The 20629-nt window shown below is 37.6% G+C and overlaps 1 long non-coding RNA gene across 1 annotated transcript; it reads right to left on the bottom strand.

Moving 5' to 3' along the window:
* Positions 1 to 4680: 4680 nt before the first annotated feature.
* Positions 4681 to 16982, bottom strand: LOC128808197 (uncharacterized). The gene is made up of 5 exons (XR_008437394.1): positions 16769 to 16982; positions 13758 to 15058; positions 11064 to 11109; positions 8161 to 8212; positions 4681 to 7944 (listed from the first exon to the last, which is right to left on the bottom strand). It is a non-coding gene; the product is annotated as an uncharacterized LOC128808197 (long non-coding RNA).
* Positions 16983 to 20629: the final 3647 nt, after the last annotated feature.

The raw sequence follows: 20629 nt of genomic DNA, 5'->3' as shown, positions 1-20629 counted from the left end.
TACTGGGATGCCACAAAACTTGAACACTACATCAGCCTTAAGAAGCTGCTTCAACCTATTGAGGAATTGTCACATTTGCTTATAGCTACTCCAATAACTTTGATACTAAGGACTACACACACTGTTAATTTCAAGAAGCTGTCTTGCTACTATGAACCACCTCTTCAAAAGCATCTAGCTTCTTTCCTAGTGATTATAGAGGAACTGTGGAGGTTATTCCTGCCATCAACTATCCAACATTAAGTACTTAACATGACCTCCCTTTTTTTCTTTGCCAGAGTTAAGATACTAAAAATACAGTACATAATGTGATCAGTGAAGGGTGGGAACCAGGAGACCAAATGGGAGAGGTGTAAAATTTCATGAAAAGATTTTCTACAGAGCAAGCACTGACTGACCTGACAAATAAATCATAGCAAGACCAGAGACAAAGCTGCTAAAACAGGCTGAAGAATGGAGCAGGCAGAAAGAGATAAATATGATAGTGAGAGAGAAAATCAGCTTGTCTTGGCTACGTAAGAACAGAGATAATGACTGGATGAACTGGAAGTAATTGGCAAAATGACTGGAGCCTCGAGCTCCTAGGTCAAGGTTTTACTAAATAAAAAGGTGTTAAACGGAAGCCCAGATGAAGAACCTTATCAACTAAATTAGGAGAATTGTGTCTTTTCAAGACACAAAGACAGGTATTAGAGCAGATTGGCAGAAGTTGGGGAGACAGTGGCAGACAAATACATAGTGGTGGAAAAAGACAGAAAGGTGCCTCAGCCTCAAGATTTATTCATTGTTAGAAAATGCATGCCTCATCACCACTGAAGAAAAGTAGACTGCTTATGAACTATTTCATAATGTCCAGCTAGCAGACAAGTGGTGTCTCCACATACAGTATAGCAAAACAGAACATGTTCACTATGAAAATTTTCTCCTTTTAATAGGTCTCAACTGGACATATACTCAAAGTTTCTGGAGGCAGATAAAGCTACTAAGTTACTTACTTTGGTCTCACATCTACACAAACACCACAGACTCTCTTTCAGTAATGACTGCAATATTTATGTTTGAGTTCTTATTTGAAGATGGATACAGGATTGGTAGTTACACTATTTAAAAATTCCACACCATTCCTATCTGAATTTGACTTTACCTTTGAAACACTGGCACTTTGTATGCCTTTTTTTTTCTATGCATGTAACAGTTCTGTTCTACCCATAAAATTATTTGGTGTAAGTAAGCTTCTGTCTTCATAATATTAATTCCATAAGGATATTTACACACTGACAATAAAGAAGCAACCTCACATTTTCTATCATTTTTTTCTTTCTAATCTTTTCCTAGGAATGGGGAAAATTTCTGAAGTAGACAAGACTGTGGGCAAAGAACCCATAAAGTTTTGCTTAAACCACAGTAACAAATTGTTTTAACAAATTGTTTAATCTTTAAATACATTGAATGCATATAATGTAACTAAATAAAATGTGGGATGAATTTGCAGAAATTTCAATATTTGGGTTTTACTGGATGGGACCATGTAAACAGGATGTAATGTTTACTTACTATAAAGCCCATGTTAAGGACACCGTAAAACATTGTTTTTTCAAATTGCAATTAGTTAAAGACCAGGGAAAAGGCAAATAGCACACCAACTTCTTACAGGTGCAAAACCAGCCTACAGAATTCATGCAGTGAAAAAATATTCCTGCAAATGTACAACCTGCTTTAACCTGTGTATTTGGTACAAGGCAGGGATACGAGAGATTTTTGTTACTTGGCACCAGCTCTTGGAAGGTCCAAAGGTACTGCAGAGCTTTGTCATCTCCAGTGAGGCACTTGTTGGTAGTTACTTGCATTTCTATGAACCTACACTTTTGCCACAAGGCAAGGAATCTTAGCCTTATTATCTTGACAGCCCTTGAAATCTGCTAGCTCACCTCTTAAGCCTAAATGAGATTCCCATTACAGGAAGCTCCCACCCTGCCTCACCTGCAGGCTGAAGCACAACCCTTCCATCAGGAGCTTGGAAAAAGGCAGCTGAAGACAAGAGCACTTGGCACAGGCTCTTGTCTTTCCCTCAGCATACTCCAGTGGCACAGTAAGTAGGAAACCCCTGGAATGCAGCCATTCCCCACTAGCTCGCTTGGGCAGCTTCCTGATCAGAGGTTTCTGTGAAATCCACTCCCACTTCTCCTCCCACACTGCTAAGGAAGACTCTGAACCTTGAGCTGAGCTGTGACTTCCTCCAGGCAAAGGGCATCCAGAATTACGCAGTGTGATGCAGAGCAGAGGAACAAATACTCTGTCTCCAGCATTTCAGCCATAGAGTAAGTGGGGGTGGAAGCATTCCTGTCATGACCTGCCTGTTGACACAACTCCAGAGGAAAGAGTAGCTCCCATCCCAATTCATGCTGCTTGAGATAATTAAACAAACAAACAAACAAACCAACAACAAAAAAGAAACAAACAAACAAAACAAACAAACAAACAAACCCACCAGACAACAAAACAGGATATCATTTCATTACATTTAATGCCTCTGCTAATTTATTCTCTAATCTTCATCTGCAATACAATATAAAGCCTTCAAGGGCCACTCCATCTGTGCCAAAACATGGTGCTACTGGTTGCTATAAGGACCTACAACTGCTCATCACTGCTTTGGGCCATCCACTCTTTTGTCATTTTCACCTACCTGTCAACAACATTCTAAGGAAAACATGGAATTGGGCTAATGCCCAACAAACACCCCGATTGATAGAAGGGACAGAGATAGAAAATGGCACAATGTTTGGAGAAAACAACATGGCTTAGAAGTTCGGGGTCATTTTCCCCTTTCCTGTACCTATTGATTCATCAGACCTATTTTTCTTCTCTCTCCTTTATCTAAAGCATGTTTGCAGCTTCAGCCCAATCTTTTCAAGTTCCTCTCTGTTCCTGAGAAGGAGCATAGTGGTACGAGGTCCAGAATAAGAAGATGAGGTTGTTCTTCTGTTCACATGCCAGTAAACAAACTCACAGACGGAACTTAGCATGCATTATATAATGACATGCAGTCAAAATTTGTACCTGATATGGATTTGGTACAACACTTGGAAAATTGTTTAAAATCTGTCAGCCAACTTAATCTAAAAGTTCTGGAGCTATTTGAAAAGCAAGCTTGCTAAAGTATAAATATGGCTCTTGTTAGAGCCATTTTTCAGTAAGAACACCGAAGGCACTTATTGCATTTAAATGCTGAATGCACCACTGACTCACGTATCGACCATGACCAGTTCATACCCAGTAGAGCCCCCATACACAGCTGGCATTAGCAAGCTGGTAACTTACAGTAAACTCAGCAAGGTTGAGAGTTGTTGTCCCAGTTGCAAATGCAATGCAAACTGCACTGCAAAATTCTTTTTAAGTGCCTCAATTCATTCTCAAACAAGTGAGGAGAAATATCAAGGGAATGTGAGGGTGGGATCCATCTCATCCACCTTGACATATCTACATCAATGAAGTTTAGAGAGTGATTCATCTGACTAAAAGTAGATGCCTGCTTTAAAATGAGTTGACTCACTTTATGGATAATATTGACTATTTTGACTAGATCCCCATTGACCATGACTTTAAGCCTATCAGCTGCCTCTACACACTCTAAAACAGGAGAGAAATTCAATGAGTTTGCCTGAAGGCTAGGGATATTCCAGGACACGATCAAGTAAACTAGTAGCTAATATAGACTGTCTTCCAATTCTCCTTTTAGAGGAAATATCAATGATTCTACAGAGACATCACCACAGCAGAAATTATACTGAGATAGTACAGATAGTCACTAAGTAGGCATTAATTAAAAATGAGGGGAAAAAAAGAGGTAGAAAGGAATGATTTGTTTTTTAAATCTTCCATAAGTATAAAGATGTATTTTTTACAATATTGTCTTATACTATGCATATGCATACCAACCATATATACACCATTCATGAATATTCACTAAGAATCAACAAAGTATTTTTATGTAATCAAAGTCCTGGCACATTAGGAAGATCGTATGTTTGATAGTTTTCAGATTATATCACAGGCTTTAAACTATTGCTTATAAAAACATTCCGATCTTGAAATTTCAAAGCTATTCAAATAGAAATCATTTTCTGTACTACAGGGAAAAAGACTTATAAGTGACAACTTTTTTTTTATAGAACCATATTCTTGTGACCAGCATGTGAGTGATGCTTTTAGTATATGCACTGAATATGGCATGGTTTTTGGATCACAGAACCTCTTCTAAAACAAAACTGAAGAGCCACATAATTTTTCTTACAGAGCATGATATAATTTAATCCAAGGGTTGATTTCCCCTTCCCCATAACTCTATTAAAATATAAGCCAGCATGTTGATTTGTTGACATACCACTGAGGAAAGGAAGAAGGTCTATATTCTAACTGTTTTACCATAGAAAGAGAGGCATTATCAAACAAATTATGAAATGCTGTATTTAAGACAAAATACAAGAAATATTTTCAAGTTACCAAAAGTTACAAATAAGGAGGATTTTTTTTTCTTAAAAGGTAAGGATTATGATTATCCTCTCACTTGTATTTGTCCTGTTACCTATACCTGTGGAAGCTGCTACAAAATGGTGAACGATTACACTAGAAGGAAAAATCATATATTCCATTAAATATGTATAATGTTTATTATTTTTAGTGACACAAAAAGTTTTCTTATAAAATGTATAGAATTTGATCAGTCATGAAGAGAAAATTACTTTTTTCCCAAGCACTATGTATACAATGTGCATACTTTTTAACAAAACACTAATGTATATTAGCTTTTCATTCTATACAATTATTCCTGTAATGCATACCGACATTTACAGCCCTGCACAACACAGAGTGCAGCAACATCACTTTCTCATATAATTTTGCTAATGCTGAAGTTAAGTAGAGTGTCTGAAAATGGAAATTAGCACCAGTTAGAAAACAACTACCATCTAACTCCAAAAAGGTGCCAAATGCAATCATGTACACTAGCTACAAGTATGCATTCACTATTAGCAGATAGGAAACTCACGAAAGAAAACAATTTAAAGTCCTGTAAACAATAGGGCCACTCCAAAACATCTGCCACTTCCTACAACCTCCAATCTCATCTTAGGACAACAGGAAAGAAAACATCCCTCAAAGCAATCCTGGTCAATCATCCTCTTACATCTCTCATGTCTTCAGGAGAGAAGCCTGCACTCTTTGAAAACAGATCCATTCTTTTTTCAGTTGACTATTGAGAACCAGATTCAAAAAGATATTCAGGCCTTAGGATTCTTCATTGAAACCTGCAGTTCTCAAATGAAAATTCAGCTGCCATCTTTCAGTGTAGAAATGTGTAGGTGCCTCATCTTTGGCACTAGAGCTCTGTGACAATAAGGGTTCGAGCAGGTCTGCAGTGGCAAATTATTGCCATTTGCTGGTCTTTGCTCCTCTTCTCTGATGGATGGGTTGAAAGTGATCCCTGGAGGTCTGCTAGTTCAACTCCTCATTCAAAGCATCTCCAATTAAAGCATCTTGTTTAGTCAGCTTTTGAATTTCTTCAAGGTCTGAGATTCCACAGTATTGACTGGTGGTCCATTCCAGCATTTGATTATATTAACAATGAAAATGTTTTTCCTTACAGGCAGAATTTCCTGTATTGCAACTTGTGTCCATTAGCTCTTCCCCTGTCACCATACATTTCCAAGAAGAGTTTGGATCTCTTTCCTATATTCATGCTATCACACTCGGCTCATACACACGTACTTCAGCCTGTGTGGTCTTAGTGACTCTGCTGCATTCAAAACCATGTGTCTGTCTCTTGTGCTGGGCAGCAAAAACAGTACTCCAGAAGCAGTCTCACAAGCACCAGAGAGAGGGAACAATTACTTCCCTAGACCTGCTGGCTACAGCTTGCTAATACAATGTGGGATGAGGCTGATCATGTTTGCCCCAACTGCCAACTCATACTCATTGTGTCCACCAGTACCACAGGTCCCTTTCTACAAAGCTGCTCTTCAACCAGATTATCTCCAACATGTGTAAGACTTCTTAACTGTCTTTGCTGAGCTTGGTGAGACTCCTGGAAATACATTCCTCCAGCTTGTCTTGGTCCCTCTAAGCAACAGCCCTGCCCTCTGGCATATCAACTCCTTCCCTGAAGGCTGGTATGATCCATGAATCTGCTCATAGTGCAAGCTCTCCCATTAGATCAGATCATTAGCAGTGAAGACACCAAACTGCATTTACCTCAGAATCTGTTCCTGAGGAGGACTGCCACTAGCAACCAGTAGTGGGATGGACTTTATACTGCCAATCACAACCTGTCTGGCGTAGAATTTCAACCAGTTTTCCATCCATTTTATAATCTGCTTATCCTGTCCGTGTTTTGACTGGTAGGATACTATCAAAGACCTTGGGAAAAGCTCTGCTAAAGCCAAGGTAAACAACATTCACTACTCTTCCCTCATCCATGGAATTAGTCCACCTCACAATGATCAATCAATCAGGTTCATCAATGGGAATTTGCCCATGGTAAATTCATGCTGCCTATTTTTAATCACCTTCTTGCAATTCATGAGCTCAGAAATGGTTTCCAGGAGGAAAAATCTTCCAGGAGACTGAGGTTAGAGTTCTTAGCTTGTAGTTCCCTGGGTCCTCTTTCTCAGCCTTCTTGAAGATGGGTATGACATTTGCCTCTTCCATCCATCATGGACCTCTCCACTCACCACAGTGAAATGGTTGGGTAGCACACTCACGCTGCCATTGGCTAGATTTTGTAGTTGAAGTCAGTCTAGAGTGTTCTCATACTAGCCTTGCACCTTTGCTTACCTTTCTTGACTTGGAAGGAATCAGTTCTGTGTTTTGAGAAGGTTGTTCTTAAAGTTCAACTAGCTGTGCCAGGGCAACTGACTGCCTCTCATGTGATCCTGTACAGCAGATTCCCAAACAAGCTGAAATTTGCCCTTTGGAAGTCAAGACTGGTGATTTTATTAGTTTTCTTGTTTATCTCAGGATTTTAAATGATACAAACTCAGAGCTGCAGCCAAAGCTGCCTTCAACCTCTACACCCTCAGACAGATTGTTCATGAGTAATAAGTCCAGCCAGGGCATCTCCTCTAGTTACCTCACCAATCACCTATGTCAGGAAATTGTCATTGAATTTTCTTCACTTAATCCATGTTTCAAGTGCTGACATGTTTGAAACCCGGTGTTCCATAGAACAAGGAGTTGCACTTTCACTGTTTTGACAGCAGAGATCTCACTTCACTTCCAGAAACTGAATATCCTTATCGCCTGCCACAGGGAATCTTGGGGAGAAGGTTCCTTTAGCACAGCTATAGTGCTGAGGAATACTGTAGCTCTGATGCAAAGGGCTAGTAACATATCCCAAGGAAAAAGTGATAAGGAGGTTAGAAATGTGGTTCCAAGGCCTCTTGTGACAAGTGATACCTTCATCACCTCTGCTGAGGCTAGGAGTGGACAAAGAGACTAAAGGGGCATTCTCAGGTTGTTGGTGCTATCTCTGGAGATGAGCAGAGCAGCCCTACTCATATTGAGTCCTATCCACTCACCAGTGTCCAAGGAACACATAGCACATCAAGACTCACCAATGCCAATGCTGGCATGTTTGCAGTCACTTCATGTAGGCTTTTACCAAGTGCAACAGTACTGGATATGACTCCTTGTTGCCATATTTCACCTGCCAATGAGATTCCTTCATAATTTCGTGTGTCCAAGAAGCCTTGACATAGTGAGGATTAGAGCTGCTTCCTTGGGGGAAGACACTTTAGGAGAATGGCCCCATATAGATTCCACAATGAAGAGTTTGTCAGTTCACAGCTTCTGCTATTTAATGTGGTCATAGAATTCTGAATTTAATGATGTCTACATAACTTTCCAAGTCTGGAATTCTGCTGTCCAAGCTCCTGAACTCTTCTTGTTCTAAAATAATGATGAAGGGAAATTATTTATGTATTTATCAGAAATACATGACCTTCTGAGCAGTTAAGGCTCTTGGTTTGCACAGGTGATGAGAGGACGCAGACTTTTTAAGCCATGCTGAGTGAAAAGCTGCCTTTGGAGAAAACTTGTAGAGGCACATCTTTATCTTGAATGTCTAATAAACAGAAAACAACTCTCTCCCTGTCTGATACTCACCTCAGCACTGTCCCCAAGAGAAACTTGTGTGGGGCGCTCCTTGAATCATATCCTACACAAAAGAGGGAAAAGTCTTTGAGCTTGAGTAATGGGAAATTGCTGGTCCTGGAGGTAACAGAGTCTCTGCCAGGAAGCATTTACATTCTTAAGCCAAGCTCTTTCAGTTACCACCATGCACAACTTTATACATTAAAAATCCCATCGTGTCATTGAAGATTTCACAAATATGCAGTTATGTTTTTAGGTTACAGAAAAATAGTCTTGAAATAGGAAAATACTCTGTGTGAAAACTGAGTTTGGTGACAGTTGAAGAGTCATGTTTAGTATCTCTATTTTTAATAATTAGCTGTTTCTGATTTTTTTTCTACCATTTAAAACAAGCAAAACTTCAAATATTTATTTGGAAAAAAAGATGAAAAGGATTTGAAGGATCTTAAGTGAAATTAAAAACTTTAATGGATGTTAACTGTATGTGAAACACCAATTACTACAGTTAAAGAAAAATGGTGATGCTGCCCTCCTAATTCAGTCTTGGCAGTTCTGAAGCACCTGGCTCCTTTTATTTTACATGAAATGCAGAACTAGGGCCTGGTTTAGAATGGAACTGCAATAAAGCAAGAGAGAAATTCTATCATAACAGCAAGTGCTTTATATAGTATTTCTCAGTTTCATGTGAAGCACAACAGCTGGGCTAGAAAAGTATGGACTTTTACCTAAAATATGACATTTCCATTTTAAAAAGAGGGAAATATAAGTGATCCTGTTTCTTCATTTCCATTCCTGACTTTCCATATCCTCTGCTTTACTCTCATAATAAATGCAGATTCTTTTTTATAATGTTTTATTGTAAAAAAAGATTTTTCACTGAATAACATTAATTTACTTAACTTTGACTACTCTGAGCTTGTCTCAAGGTCTAAACTGCACATTTCTTTTCATTCATATGCAGAGGCATTTGACTTGTCCCTCTGGAGCCTTCCAAAGCTTTCAAGAAATTTAAAGTCATACTTGTACTGGGACTCCTACACAGGATTAGCCATTGCACTATTCTGCAGAAACTGAGGCATTAGCTGTTGAAGACAGAGAAGGTGTGTAAGGATGATGATGCTGCACTATTCTGGGCTCCAGACAAACCCTTTTGCATCACTGGAATGGTAAAATTTCCACTCTGAGCTCCCCATTTTTCTAAAGCACAGCATGGATTTGATATAATTGCATGGGGAAGGGAAGGAGTTCTACTTGAAAATCAACAGTTAAAAGTCTGTACTTCTTTTTCAGTTGCTTAACTTTACTGTTTGCAACATAAAATTATAATCTGGGATTAACTGCAATTTCATTCTTCCCTCCACACTTACAGGGGGGTCATGAAACTCCAGATAGATATTCTGTAGCTCCAGTGGCAAAGTGCTACTGAGAAGAGGTCGAGGAAGTGGAAGATGGAAAGAAGTCGAAAATGGATGAGAATTACCAAGAGTTAAAACTGATGGGTCTATGGGAGGGCAGCAGTAGACAAGACAGTGTTCTGGTACTTCAGCATTCAGGTTTAATGCTGACTGAAAACATTAATCTTACCAAAATAAAGCCTGTGATATATATCCTCTGTCCCTCTCATCTATATGAAAACATGTAGGAAGCATACCATCCCACAACATCCCTTATTTGCATGATTTAAGATGTGGTATTTATTTCATATATGCATTTATTTTAAAACTTGTCCATATAAAAATAAAGGGCGAAAAAGTATATAGGTAAAGAAAATCTAAATATAGATGTGCCATGGCTCAAAAGGTCCTGTATTAGATTCTTCATAAGTGGAGGAGAGAAACTTATTTCCAAATCTCAGTCTTGAAAATGCCCAGCAGGCTCTCTTTATGCTCAACTTCTCTCCATCTCCGAGGCCTGCAGACTCCAAATTTTAGGTCTTTGGATGCAGCACAAAGTTTGGGGGCAAACAGATTCAAAGCTGGCAACAGAAGGAAAAATATAACACAGTTGTTATCAGCCAAAAAGCCTAACTTATTTTTGTATCATCTGTGTCCATCCCACATGGACATACTGCATATAAAATGAAAGTTAGTTTTCTATTTCTGTTTTCTTAAAAACACCACAAGATGACAGTTGTACCCCACCTCCCCTGAAAAAGAAATAAGAGCACAGTTAACAATTCAGCCAGGTGCACTCCTTTCAAAATGCCTGTGACAACTGGGATAAGCAAACTAGAGGAAATATTTATCAAAAGATACCACCACTTTATCATCCTTTTAAAGAGCAACAATGAAGTGCTAGCAGCACCTAATTGCCTTGACTTCAGATTTCTTCTACTCTCTCACCAGTGATAACAAGGAGGACAATGTTCTGTCCTGTTGTTTTTATCTGAATAGTGTGGATGCTGGAGCCTTTGAAGGAGGACTAGAGGAAGAAGGAGTCCTGTCTTTCTCTGATTCATATTTCTACATTCTCTTTGTACTGATGTTGCCCTTCATGCAATGGTAGCAAGTCCATTTAAAAGACAATTTTTTATCCTGTAAATTTTCATCTGAATAATTTTATTTATCTCTATGTTACAGTACAGGTGTGTGAAATGCTATTGTCAAGAGGAAGGAATGGAGAAGAGGACGAAGACGTATGATGTGCTTCTTTTTGGAGGCAGCACCTAGTTTAAGCCATGAAGAAATTACAGAACAACTTGTTCTTACCTAACTACTAAGAGTGATTCCAGAACTTGCTATCAGTTTTGAGTATTTAGTGCCTAACTGTAGAAAGGCATTCTGCTGGAGGGCTAATCTATCACTAACATTCAGAAGCTAGCTACCCAGACTACAAATGCTACAAATTCATAAGCTACTAGTTTGGCAAGTCAACTACTGCATTAAGTTAGCAACATCATTATCTAAATTATGTACCTGCATGTTTTCAGCATCAGGGATTTACCCAAAATCTCAGTTGTTCCTATAAGGAAACAGCACCATGAGAGACCTGTGTTGGTCAAGAGGACACATGGATACTGCACACACATATTTTCATGCCTCAGAGGTGATCCCATAAAACAACTGCCTCCTTAGTTACATTACATTCCATATTTTGAGGAGATATGAACGTTTATATCAAAACTTGTCCAATAAAAGAGTTAGGAGTTGTCTGCTAAGATTTTTCTTCCCCAGAGGTTTAAGGGGCTCTTAAAGAACATGGAATATTTATCCCCAAATAATTTTATGTATGCAGAGTCTCAAGTTTATATATAATCTGGCACATAAGTCAAGAGTTACTTCCTGTAGTAGCTAGTTTGTGGTAATGACATATCATTTCTGTAGATTGTGTAAACTGCTGGCTCTGTTTTCATACTTCTATAAAATCTGTTTGCAGAGCTTGTACTTCTCCTTTCATTACAATTAGGCAGAAGTTCAAACAACAAAACTTTATTGTTCATATCTGTAAGTTAAACAACAACTGCAAAGTATAAAATGTTTTTAAATCAATATAACAATGTGCAAAACACTGCTAAGTTCTACTGAAACTACAGTGTACTTTCAGAAGTGACTGATGTGCAAAGGAGTAACACAAGTACCGTCTGCTTGCAATTCTCCCATCTTCACACATCTCCTCTTCACGCACCCTTATTTCTTGTCTAAGTGGTTCATCATGGAGTATATGAGAAAGAGCTTAGTATGGCTAAAATCTGGGATCAAACACTACAAATGTATATACATTCAAACTGTGCTTTCTATCTTATATTCAGACCAAAAAATGCTAACAACCTATTTTTCTCTTCCAACTTTACAAAAATGCTGAAAACTCATTTTTTAGAGATCAAGATATATATGAAGTACTTTAAAGTTGTAAACCCTAACTAAAAGTTAATTGGCAACATTGCTGCAGAACAGGAACTCAGCTGGTGAGTTTCTTTCCAAGTATCTTTACTTACCATCTTTGAGTAGTGAATTGACAGCAGTTTTGTCCAATTAATTTTGACATGAATGAAGGACGCTACAGAGAACTGTTTAATCAGTACTTAAATCCTGACTACTTTTAAACATCCATAAGACATTACACAGAATACTAGTACTCCAGTTTTAAGAGATGATCCAACATTTTTTGAGAAACAATGCTCAACTCCTAGACTCCAGTTCCAACAGATATACATGTATATACAAACCCTTTTTAGGTAGGTGAATTCAGGTCTTGAAGTAATGCTGGGAGCTGTGACTTAAAGAGCTCCTGTTCTCTGGTGATAGGTGGGGGCACCAGCACAAAGAACAGCGCACAAGCGAGGCTGGTAAAGTGCTGCGTTTGATAGTTTGTCCTCCAAACGTGCCACTCGAGATAGCTGGCCTGCAGTGGCCTCTCCTCCTGACACACCCAGGCTCCTGCACATGCCTATTTACTACTTCCTTTCCAAATGTTAAACTTGACATAACTTTATTTGCATTTACAAAGCTGTGGGTGTTAATATTTACAGCTATTCCATATTAAAGATCAGCAAGCTTTACTAAGGCAATAACTACCCAATCAGGTGATCAATAACTGCGTTAGCTAATTTTAAAAATTGTTCATAACATCCAGTGCACAGTACTATGCTGTGGCAATGGACAAAACTCCATCAGACAGGACACCCTACTTTCAAAACACCTAGAAATCTGTGGTGTTTCAATGTGCATGACAGCTTTATAAAAGGCTGGTGACTGCATAGCATATGTTTTGTGGTGGAGTTTTGTCATGTACTGAGTCAGGGGGAGATGTGCTGAGCTACCTAAAAGTCCATATAGAATCCTGCCTGCCAATTTTTCCTTCAAAAATTTGCTAACATCACAACCACTCACTTTCCATGAAAAGATGGTGAAGAATATTGAAGCTGCTTCAATGATTTGTTTGAGAAGTGCCTGATTCTCTCCAGCTAGCACTGAACCAGTTGCAGGCACATAGAAGTCACCTTCACTAACCTCTATACTTAGGAAACACGATTGGTCATTGAAACCAGAAGAACAAACAAAAAATAAGTCGTTCTTTCTGCCTCTTCCCTGCAACCAGAAGAGCACCAAAAAGCAGACCTTTGGTGACTCTTCATTACAACAGATGTTCACTATATCATCCAAATACCCAGTGGAGTATTCAATGAAAAGTTTTTTTTACACAACAGGATTATTGAATTCAAGCCATAAACCTCTTTATTATACAGTAATTGTGCATATGAAGATCATACACTGGAATTGGAAACTCTTCCCTCTCCCCAACTATAGGTTTGGGGGGTTTTTTAGTGCTCTTTTGGGGTTGTTTATTTGATTGGTTTTTTTTTTTCGGGGGGGGGGGTTGTGTTTTCCCCTCCCCTCAAGAAAGAGGCATGTGACCATGGAGTAGCCCTTGGTGTTCTAATCATAAGAGATGTCTCAAACATTTTGTGACAATGAGATGTGGAGGAGGTAAGGAGAAATAAAGCAAACACCTGTGTAAAGCTCTTCTATCATTCTCAGACCTAACTGAAGCCAGTAGCAAAGTGAGAACAAAAAAACCGTTCAATATTACAAACACTAGCCATTCATCTGTCAGTCCTTTCTTAAAACTTAAACAAATAAATAAAAATTAAAAAAGCAGACAGTACTTACAAGGCTAAGCCTTTGCTAGCAATGAAGCCACCAGAACCTCTCGAGCAGAGATTAGCAAACTAAGTAACCTGGGAATTCTAAGAATTCTGGGAATTCTCCCATGCCATTTGGCTAGTTAACAAAACTGTTCCATTCTTTAACTGTGGTCCTGTAACAAGTTAGAACTGGATGTGGTGATCACAGCTCTGCACAGTAAAGGGATACAGTCTGAATACTGCCAAAGACTCAGTCCGTGTACCTAACATAACTGCTTCAGCTACCCAGAGACCTAAACCCATTGGAGGAAGCCAGAACCAAGAATTACCACTGCAAAGAATATTTTTTACTACTTAGATTAGAAGTACAGGACTTCCTACCTTCCTCTCATGTAATGTCTCTGTACTGGACAGTGTTATTCTGAATAATAAGCATTATATTGGAATGAGCTAAGTATATTAAAGGATAGCTGACTTACTGTATTTGAGCCCAGTACAGGTATTTTGCAATCACATTGCATATAATGACTATAAATGCAAATATAGCCAAACAGCTACTAGGATATGTTTTCAGGGTTGAAATTCAATAGAGCTTCAGATTCTAAGACATGCTATCAGATGAAACAATTGAAGATAGGCTGGTTTTTTGACTTTAATACTACCTGAGTTTAAATTTTCCAGGCCACGTGTCTGCCTCAAGCTGATGTTTTCAAAAGAACTTTTTAACAAAAATCCAAGTGTGAAACTGAGGAAGGAAAAAAACTCCCATGTTTACTCAAGTACAGAAAAAAATCTCTTAATGTACCTGAAAAGGCCTTTACTTTGAAGAGAAAATTTGAAATTTAGTGGGAGAGTAGCCTTTGAATCAGAGATATGCCTTTTGGGCAGTTTTCCTATTGAACAATGTGATAAAGCTAAAAGCTCTTAAATCTCAAGCTGCACATGCACAGCAAAAAATAGTAATAATGAAAAATATATTAAGAACTAGAAGCTGGGTTTTCTGAAAAACCTGTGGCATCAGCAATGCTGCAGGTTGGTCCTTGCAGAGTTCCTCCTGCCTGAGGCAGCAGCAGGGACATTCAGGCTGGGGCTCTGCTGTGTTCCGTGCTCCCTCTTCTGGCACCCAGGCCCCACCAAAAGCCAGCGGCAGCCTCGGGGGAAGGGAGGGATAGGGGATGTTGGGAGGCCACCGCAAATGCATCCTGTTGAGTACACACCACTTCTATTTCTGTCTTTATCAGGGATTTACAGAGTAGCGAGTTTCTTGTATCGAACTGGAGGCTCTAACGAAGTGCTTCTCATTTTCTGAGCTCCAAATTCAAGCTGCTGGGAAAGAAATGCAGAAATATCAAGGAGAATCTACCGTAGGCATACAGCCTTCTCAGCACTGCAAACGCTCTAAGGAACAGATCATCCCAATAACGCTGCACCAGGAAAAGCCCTAATAATGCAGACAGGACCACAGCATGTACCCACAAATTCAAGAAAAATCCTATGGCTGAATTTAACACAGCTCTAAAATTATGGCTAGCACTCCTACTGCTGAACCTCTACCCTCAAATAACCTGTGCATTATATTCAGTGAAACTGTGCTTTGATTAAATGAAAACCAACCCAATTTAGCAGCCATTCTTTTACTGAATCTCTCTAAGCCTTAGCTTTCTCAGCAATATAGTGAAGATAATGCTACTAGTTCAGAATTTTGGGTACTCATTAGTATGAGCATTCATATACTCTCCTAATGATTACTCTAGAAAAGCCTGCAGGAAAAGAAAAAAAAAAAAAAAATCTGTATGCAGGTAAACACCATATCAGATACAGAGAAATAACTTTTCTATTTTTTAATTCAGTGAGAAGCTTCCATCTCCAACTGAAGGACTGTGCATTAAAAAAGTGATCATATAGTTAAGGATTATCATGATACACATGCATGATGTCACAGATGGAAAACTTAAGCAATGAGCACTGAATTCTTCAACTTAATTTTCATATATGTAAAAGTTTGCATGTAATTATACATAACTTTATGTTCAGATGCAAATAGAAACTATTAGATTTTTATTTAATGTCAAGAACTCTGGCAGATAAAAAAAAATTAGTAAATTGAATGTCTATGTGTTTTCTTCTGTAACTAAATAAATTGATCCTGAGATTAACTTGGCTGCAGCTAGTTACCCAAATATTAAAAAAAAAAAAAATTAAAAACATCTTTGAAAACTTAATTTGCATATTTTGGCAAAAGGAGATGATTCCTTAGAACAAAAATTAAATGACTTGGGGAAATTCACACTATCAAATACATACTGGATATTTTATACATAATTTCTATATATTAGTGCAAACATAACACAAACACTTGACTTAAGGATACACAACTCTGTTTTCATAACTTCTAAGCACAATTAATTCCAATGGAATGCCATGGAGGCTCTGTAATAGCTTGGTAACCTCTCAAAGGAAAAACTGTGACATTATTTAATTTTCCTAAAGCAAAGTGAAGAATGAGCCCGGACTTATTAAAAGAGAAGTAACAGATGAAACACAATATTCTCAGGGTTTCATTCACAGCTAGGCTTATTTCACTTTTATTGTCTTATAAATCTAGCCAAACTTGTAGCATTAAAGAAAAAAATAATCTATTTTGACTTTGTAAAGTATCACTAGAGAAACTTTGTGGAGTATGAAACAAGACAGGAAGAAGTTTCATTCTGAGAGATCACACTGTAAGTTCAGGCCACTCCTGTTTATGCTGGGGAACTTACTACAAAGCAGTCTGTGGTGCAACATGTGACTCAAGCCACCAGGAAGTTCGTGTTCAACAAACTAGAATTAAATACTTAGAACAATAAAGAAGTCTAATTTCTTGATTTGTAATAAAGTGTGACTAGTACTTAATATTCCCAAATCAGCAAAAGATAGAAACAAACTTTAGGGTAAATGCACCTAAGGAGATCTGTATCTGAAGTCACCCGTGACACTGCTTGAAAGCACACAGAGAGGGAGTTGTCCCACTCAAAATTACCAGATTTTACTCACTCTCTTTCTCAAATCCCCACTTTCTTTCATCTCCCTTTTTTGTTCTTCAGCAGGAGTGTTAGAATTTTTCCAGCTTCTTGACTGTTTTCTATTACAAGCGAGGGAGTTTCGTAGAGGGAAGAGACCTTTCCCCAGCGTGCCATTTCCCCACTCCGCACACAAGCTAGATAAGGACAAGGCTAAGCAGACTGACTTGTGTAACACGTTTGAACATGGCTACACCCCAAATACCCAGACTGCACTTTTGCCTTTTGGTAAAGGGTTAGGGAATTATGCTCACTCTTCTTTGAACACTATTAAGTGCATCTCAGCTTAGAACTAGACACTGGTCCTGCTCTGTGCATCAATTGCTCTTAAACATAAAGACCTTGAAAGCCTCAGAACCCCCAAAATGAAGAACTGATACAAGATACAGAATATATATATATATGTATATATATATATATATGCATGCCATTTCTACATTTTCCTAAGCGATTTTCATTGCTTACAAAGAGAGTTTGCAGGAAGATTCTGGGTGAGACAGCTCTCACATTGAGGTTCAAAATTCAGAAGTAGTAGCAGCTCTGCCTAATAAGTATTTTTATAATATCTGGAGATTAGCACTCATAGATTCCTCTAAGAGCTTTAAATGCTATCCTGTTTCTGCAAGCAACAGGAACTGATACTCAACTACATTTGATAACTCTTTATAGTAAACAACTTCAAAAACTATTTCTCATTTGCTTTTTTTCAGTTATATTAGACACAACTGTAGTTACAAATTTAAGTCCTATGTGTTAATTGTGATTTTCAAATTAGCTATCACATCAGCATTTGACCAATGCACTCAGTTTGAGGAGGTTTGTTTTCCAGTTACTCTGAAAACAAAAACATTTCCTTTTATCTGGGCAACAAAACAGATATGCAATGCACCTATCAGCAGTCTGTAAGGCCAAATCCAGATTAAGCATATCACCAACAGAGACATTGAGAATCATAATTCAGCAACAACAAATTTCTTCCTTTTAAAATACATCTGTGGGTATTTATGTGTTTTCACTGCTTTAAGTTCTTGATTTGCTTGGGCAATTTTAATAGATTTCTTAGTTTATATGTTATTTGACCAGTATTTCTTTTATTTATTAATTATCAAAAGTGTTCTTCTAGCACATATTATATTGACATGCATAAATTGTCACATGTATTGTCTGTCCACACATTCACAGTTGCACAAATTACCTCCCTTTTCATTTATGCCCATATAAAAGTTAGGTAAGGCAACTGCTGCTTACTCAGAGAAATTTCAACATAATTTTAGCTACTGTACTGTCATTTGAATTGGTAAAATATAAAGATGAGACAATGCTATGTGACAAGGAAATATTGCTGGCAAATCTGCAATACTGAGAACTCTCCTACTAGTAGGATTTCACCACTTTTACTTACAAGAAACATCATGAAGCTATTAGGTTTGGTTTTGCTTTAAATTAATTGGACCTTCCCCATCCAAGTAAGACATCATAATTCTTAATCTACAAAATCCTTTGCCAAATTTAATCTGATCATTTCTATATTTCTGAACATGGTTCCTTTTTAACATTCAGAAGAACTCTCTCAGTTTTGCATCTCAATCAAACTTTCACACATTCAACCAGAAACATGAATCACACTAGTGCTATTTCAGGGAACAGTGTACAGCTATAGTGGCAGGGGGAAGTGTGCCATCCACCAGATCACACTGTCACAGAGGTCATCATAAAGTAACGTGTGAGATTAAAGGTAAAGGTAATTTACGAAGACCAAATACTGCACCCATTTGCTGTCAGGACATTCATGACTTCCGTGCTACAGATCAATGCTTGCTAGAACACCAAAATGTTTTTTGCCATTGAGGCCCTAATCTTCATTACAGTTATGATAACCTAAAGCAGCTTTTTTTTTTTTTTTTTTTTGCCTGCAAGAAAATGATATGAATTTGACAATCTTTCTAAACTTACTGCTGAAGTATTGCCAACCCAGAGTGTTCAGAACACCTAAGTCAGGACCCACAAAAGAATTAGGATTTCAAAAGTATAACAGTTTTGAAATCAAGTGGGAAGGCATTTACGTATTTATTTTTACTTCTCCTTCAGTTGCATTTAGGGTTTTCTTGCTTTGTGTTTCATACTTCATTGCACAACTGAAAAACCATCAGCTTTGAAGTGCTTGTAACTTAAAGAGTTTAGATTACCATAAAATTCACTAATTCCAAGAGGTGGACCTTTGTGAAGAATGGCAAGTATTGAAAAATTACAGTACTTACAGATAACATTTTTTAAAGTGTTTAATCAATTTACTTGGCTATTTTCAATAGTGTTTATGTAGCCAAATTCTCCCTCTGTTTTATTTCCTGAGTAGTAATACCATGAAGTTGAAATGAGGAAGGTGCACATCCTGTCGGAAGATTTAGGAGAGTAATAAATTATTTAAATAAACAGCTTAAGAAAGTGGGTCTTTTCAATGTAAAAGTGTTTTTAATTTTTTTTTAAGATAATCTAACCCAACCCTCCTGAGTTAGTTAAGTTCCAATAACTGTACTGAAAATTGAGAACAAGTGTGTAGCAGTAGCCTGTAATGCTGGACCTCCACTTTCCCATCTTTGCTATGCTGTTTAGCATTTAATTTCATGCATGAGACCATTCAGTTTTGATTTCATGGTGTGCCATTGAAGACTAGTCACTTATGGTCTATACTAAGTAGCAGAATCTTTACAAGAAACTAGCACACTACAATGTAATAAAAAATTCTGAAGTATTAATCAGTAAGAAGGGGTAGGGCTTACTGAATAAAAGCCCCTTGTTGAAGTATACATTTGCCACAGCATGTTAAGCAAACAGTGAAATCTTTAGCTCAGCATATGCAGTTACTCCAAAACTTTAACATTTTTATTAAATATGGTTGAACTACGTGTTACTAAAATATGCCAACTTTGCGTTTCTGATGCTCTCCTCTACCAGAAGTTTATCCTGTAATTCTTGTACTTATTTTTATATTGCACCTCTATTACATACTAGTCTTAAGAGGGATTTACTGGATTCTCTAGTTCATCTAATAGGCTGCATTGTCAAAAACCATGTATATAGCACATGCACATACACACAAACAGAATTAACTTCAGTTTCTAAGGATTTACAGTTTACTGTTTAATACAAGTAGCATATAGCTAGTGATACTAGTTACACTCACCAGAACATAATGTTGCCACAATTCAAGAGCAGCACAAGCAAAAATGGAAATGAGTGAGAATATTTCACCCACAAGAAAGCAAATGCAGAGTTAGTGGCACACTGACAAGAGCAACTGTGGCTGCTCTCTCTAAAGCAGCAATACTGCAGATAGGTAATAAGCCCAAAATTTAGTATTAAAGATTTAAAAAAAAAAAAAAAAAAAGAAAAACAAACCAAAAACTGCAACACAGGATACGGCTGCTAGAACAGAACATTCACTTAACAGAGCTATACTTAAAAAACCCCAACCAACAGAGAGGCCAAAAACCCATGCAAGCAGCACTGAATAGTGATGATTCAGGTACTGAACCTAACCTGTCTGCAAGAATTCTGTAACATTTATAAACTAAAATTCACTGTATACAATAACATTTACAAACAGTACCGGTTTTATTTTGCAAATAAACTCAAATTGCATTGACAAATACTATACAGAGATCAATAAAAGGACCTTTTCCTAAATAGTAAGATTTTTTCCTTTTCCCTACTTTTGATCTTTGACTCTTTAGAATGCAACAAGATATTTCAAAATTCCTTAATATCAAGGTAATTTTGGTACATTTAAAAATTATAATTTACACCAAAAATAGGTAATTTCCTTTATTTAATGCCA

Source organism: Vidua macroura, chromosome 5, assembly GCF_024509145.1.
Source record: "Vidua macroura isolate BioBank_ID:100142 chromosome 5, ASM2450914v1, whole genome shotgun sequence".
Lineage (NCBI taxonomy): Eukaryota > Metazoa > Chordata > Aves > Passeriformes > Viduidae > Vidua > Vidua macroura.
Note: the sequence above shows the minus strand (reverse complement) of the source record. Positions and strands in the feature narration are given on the sequence as shown.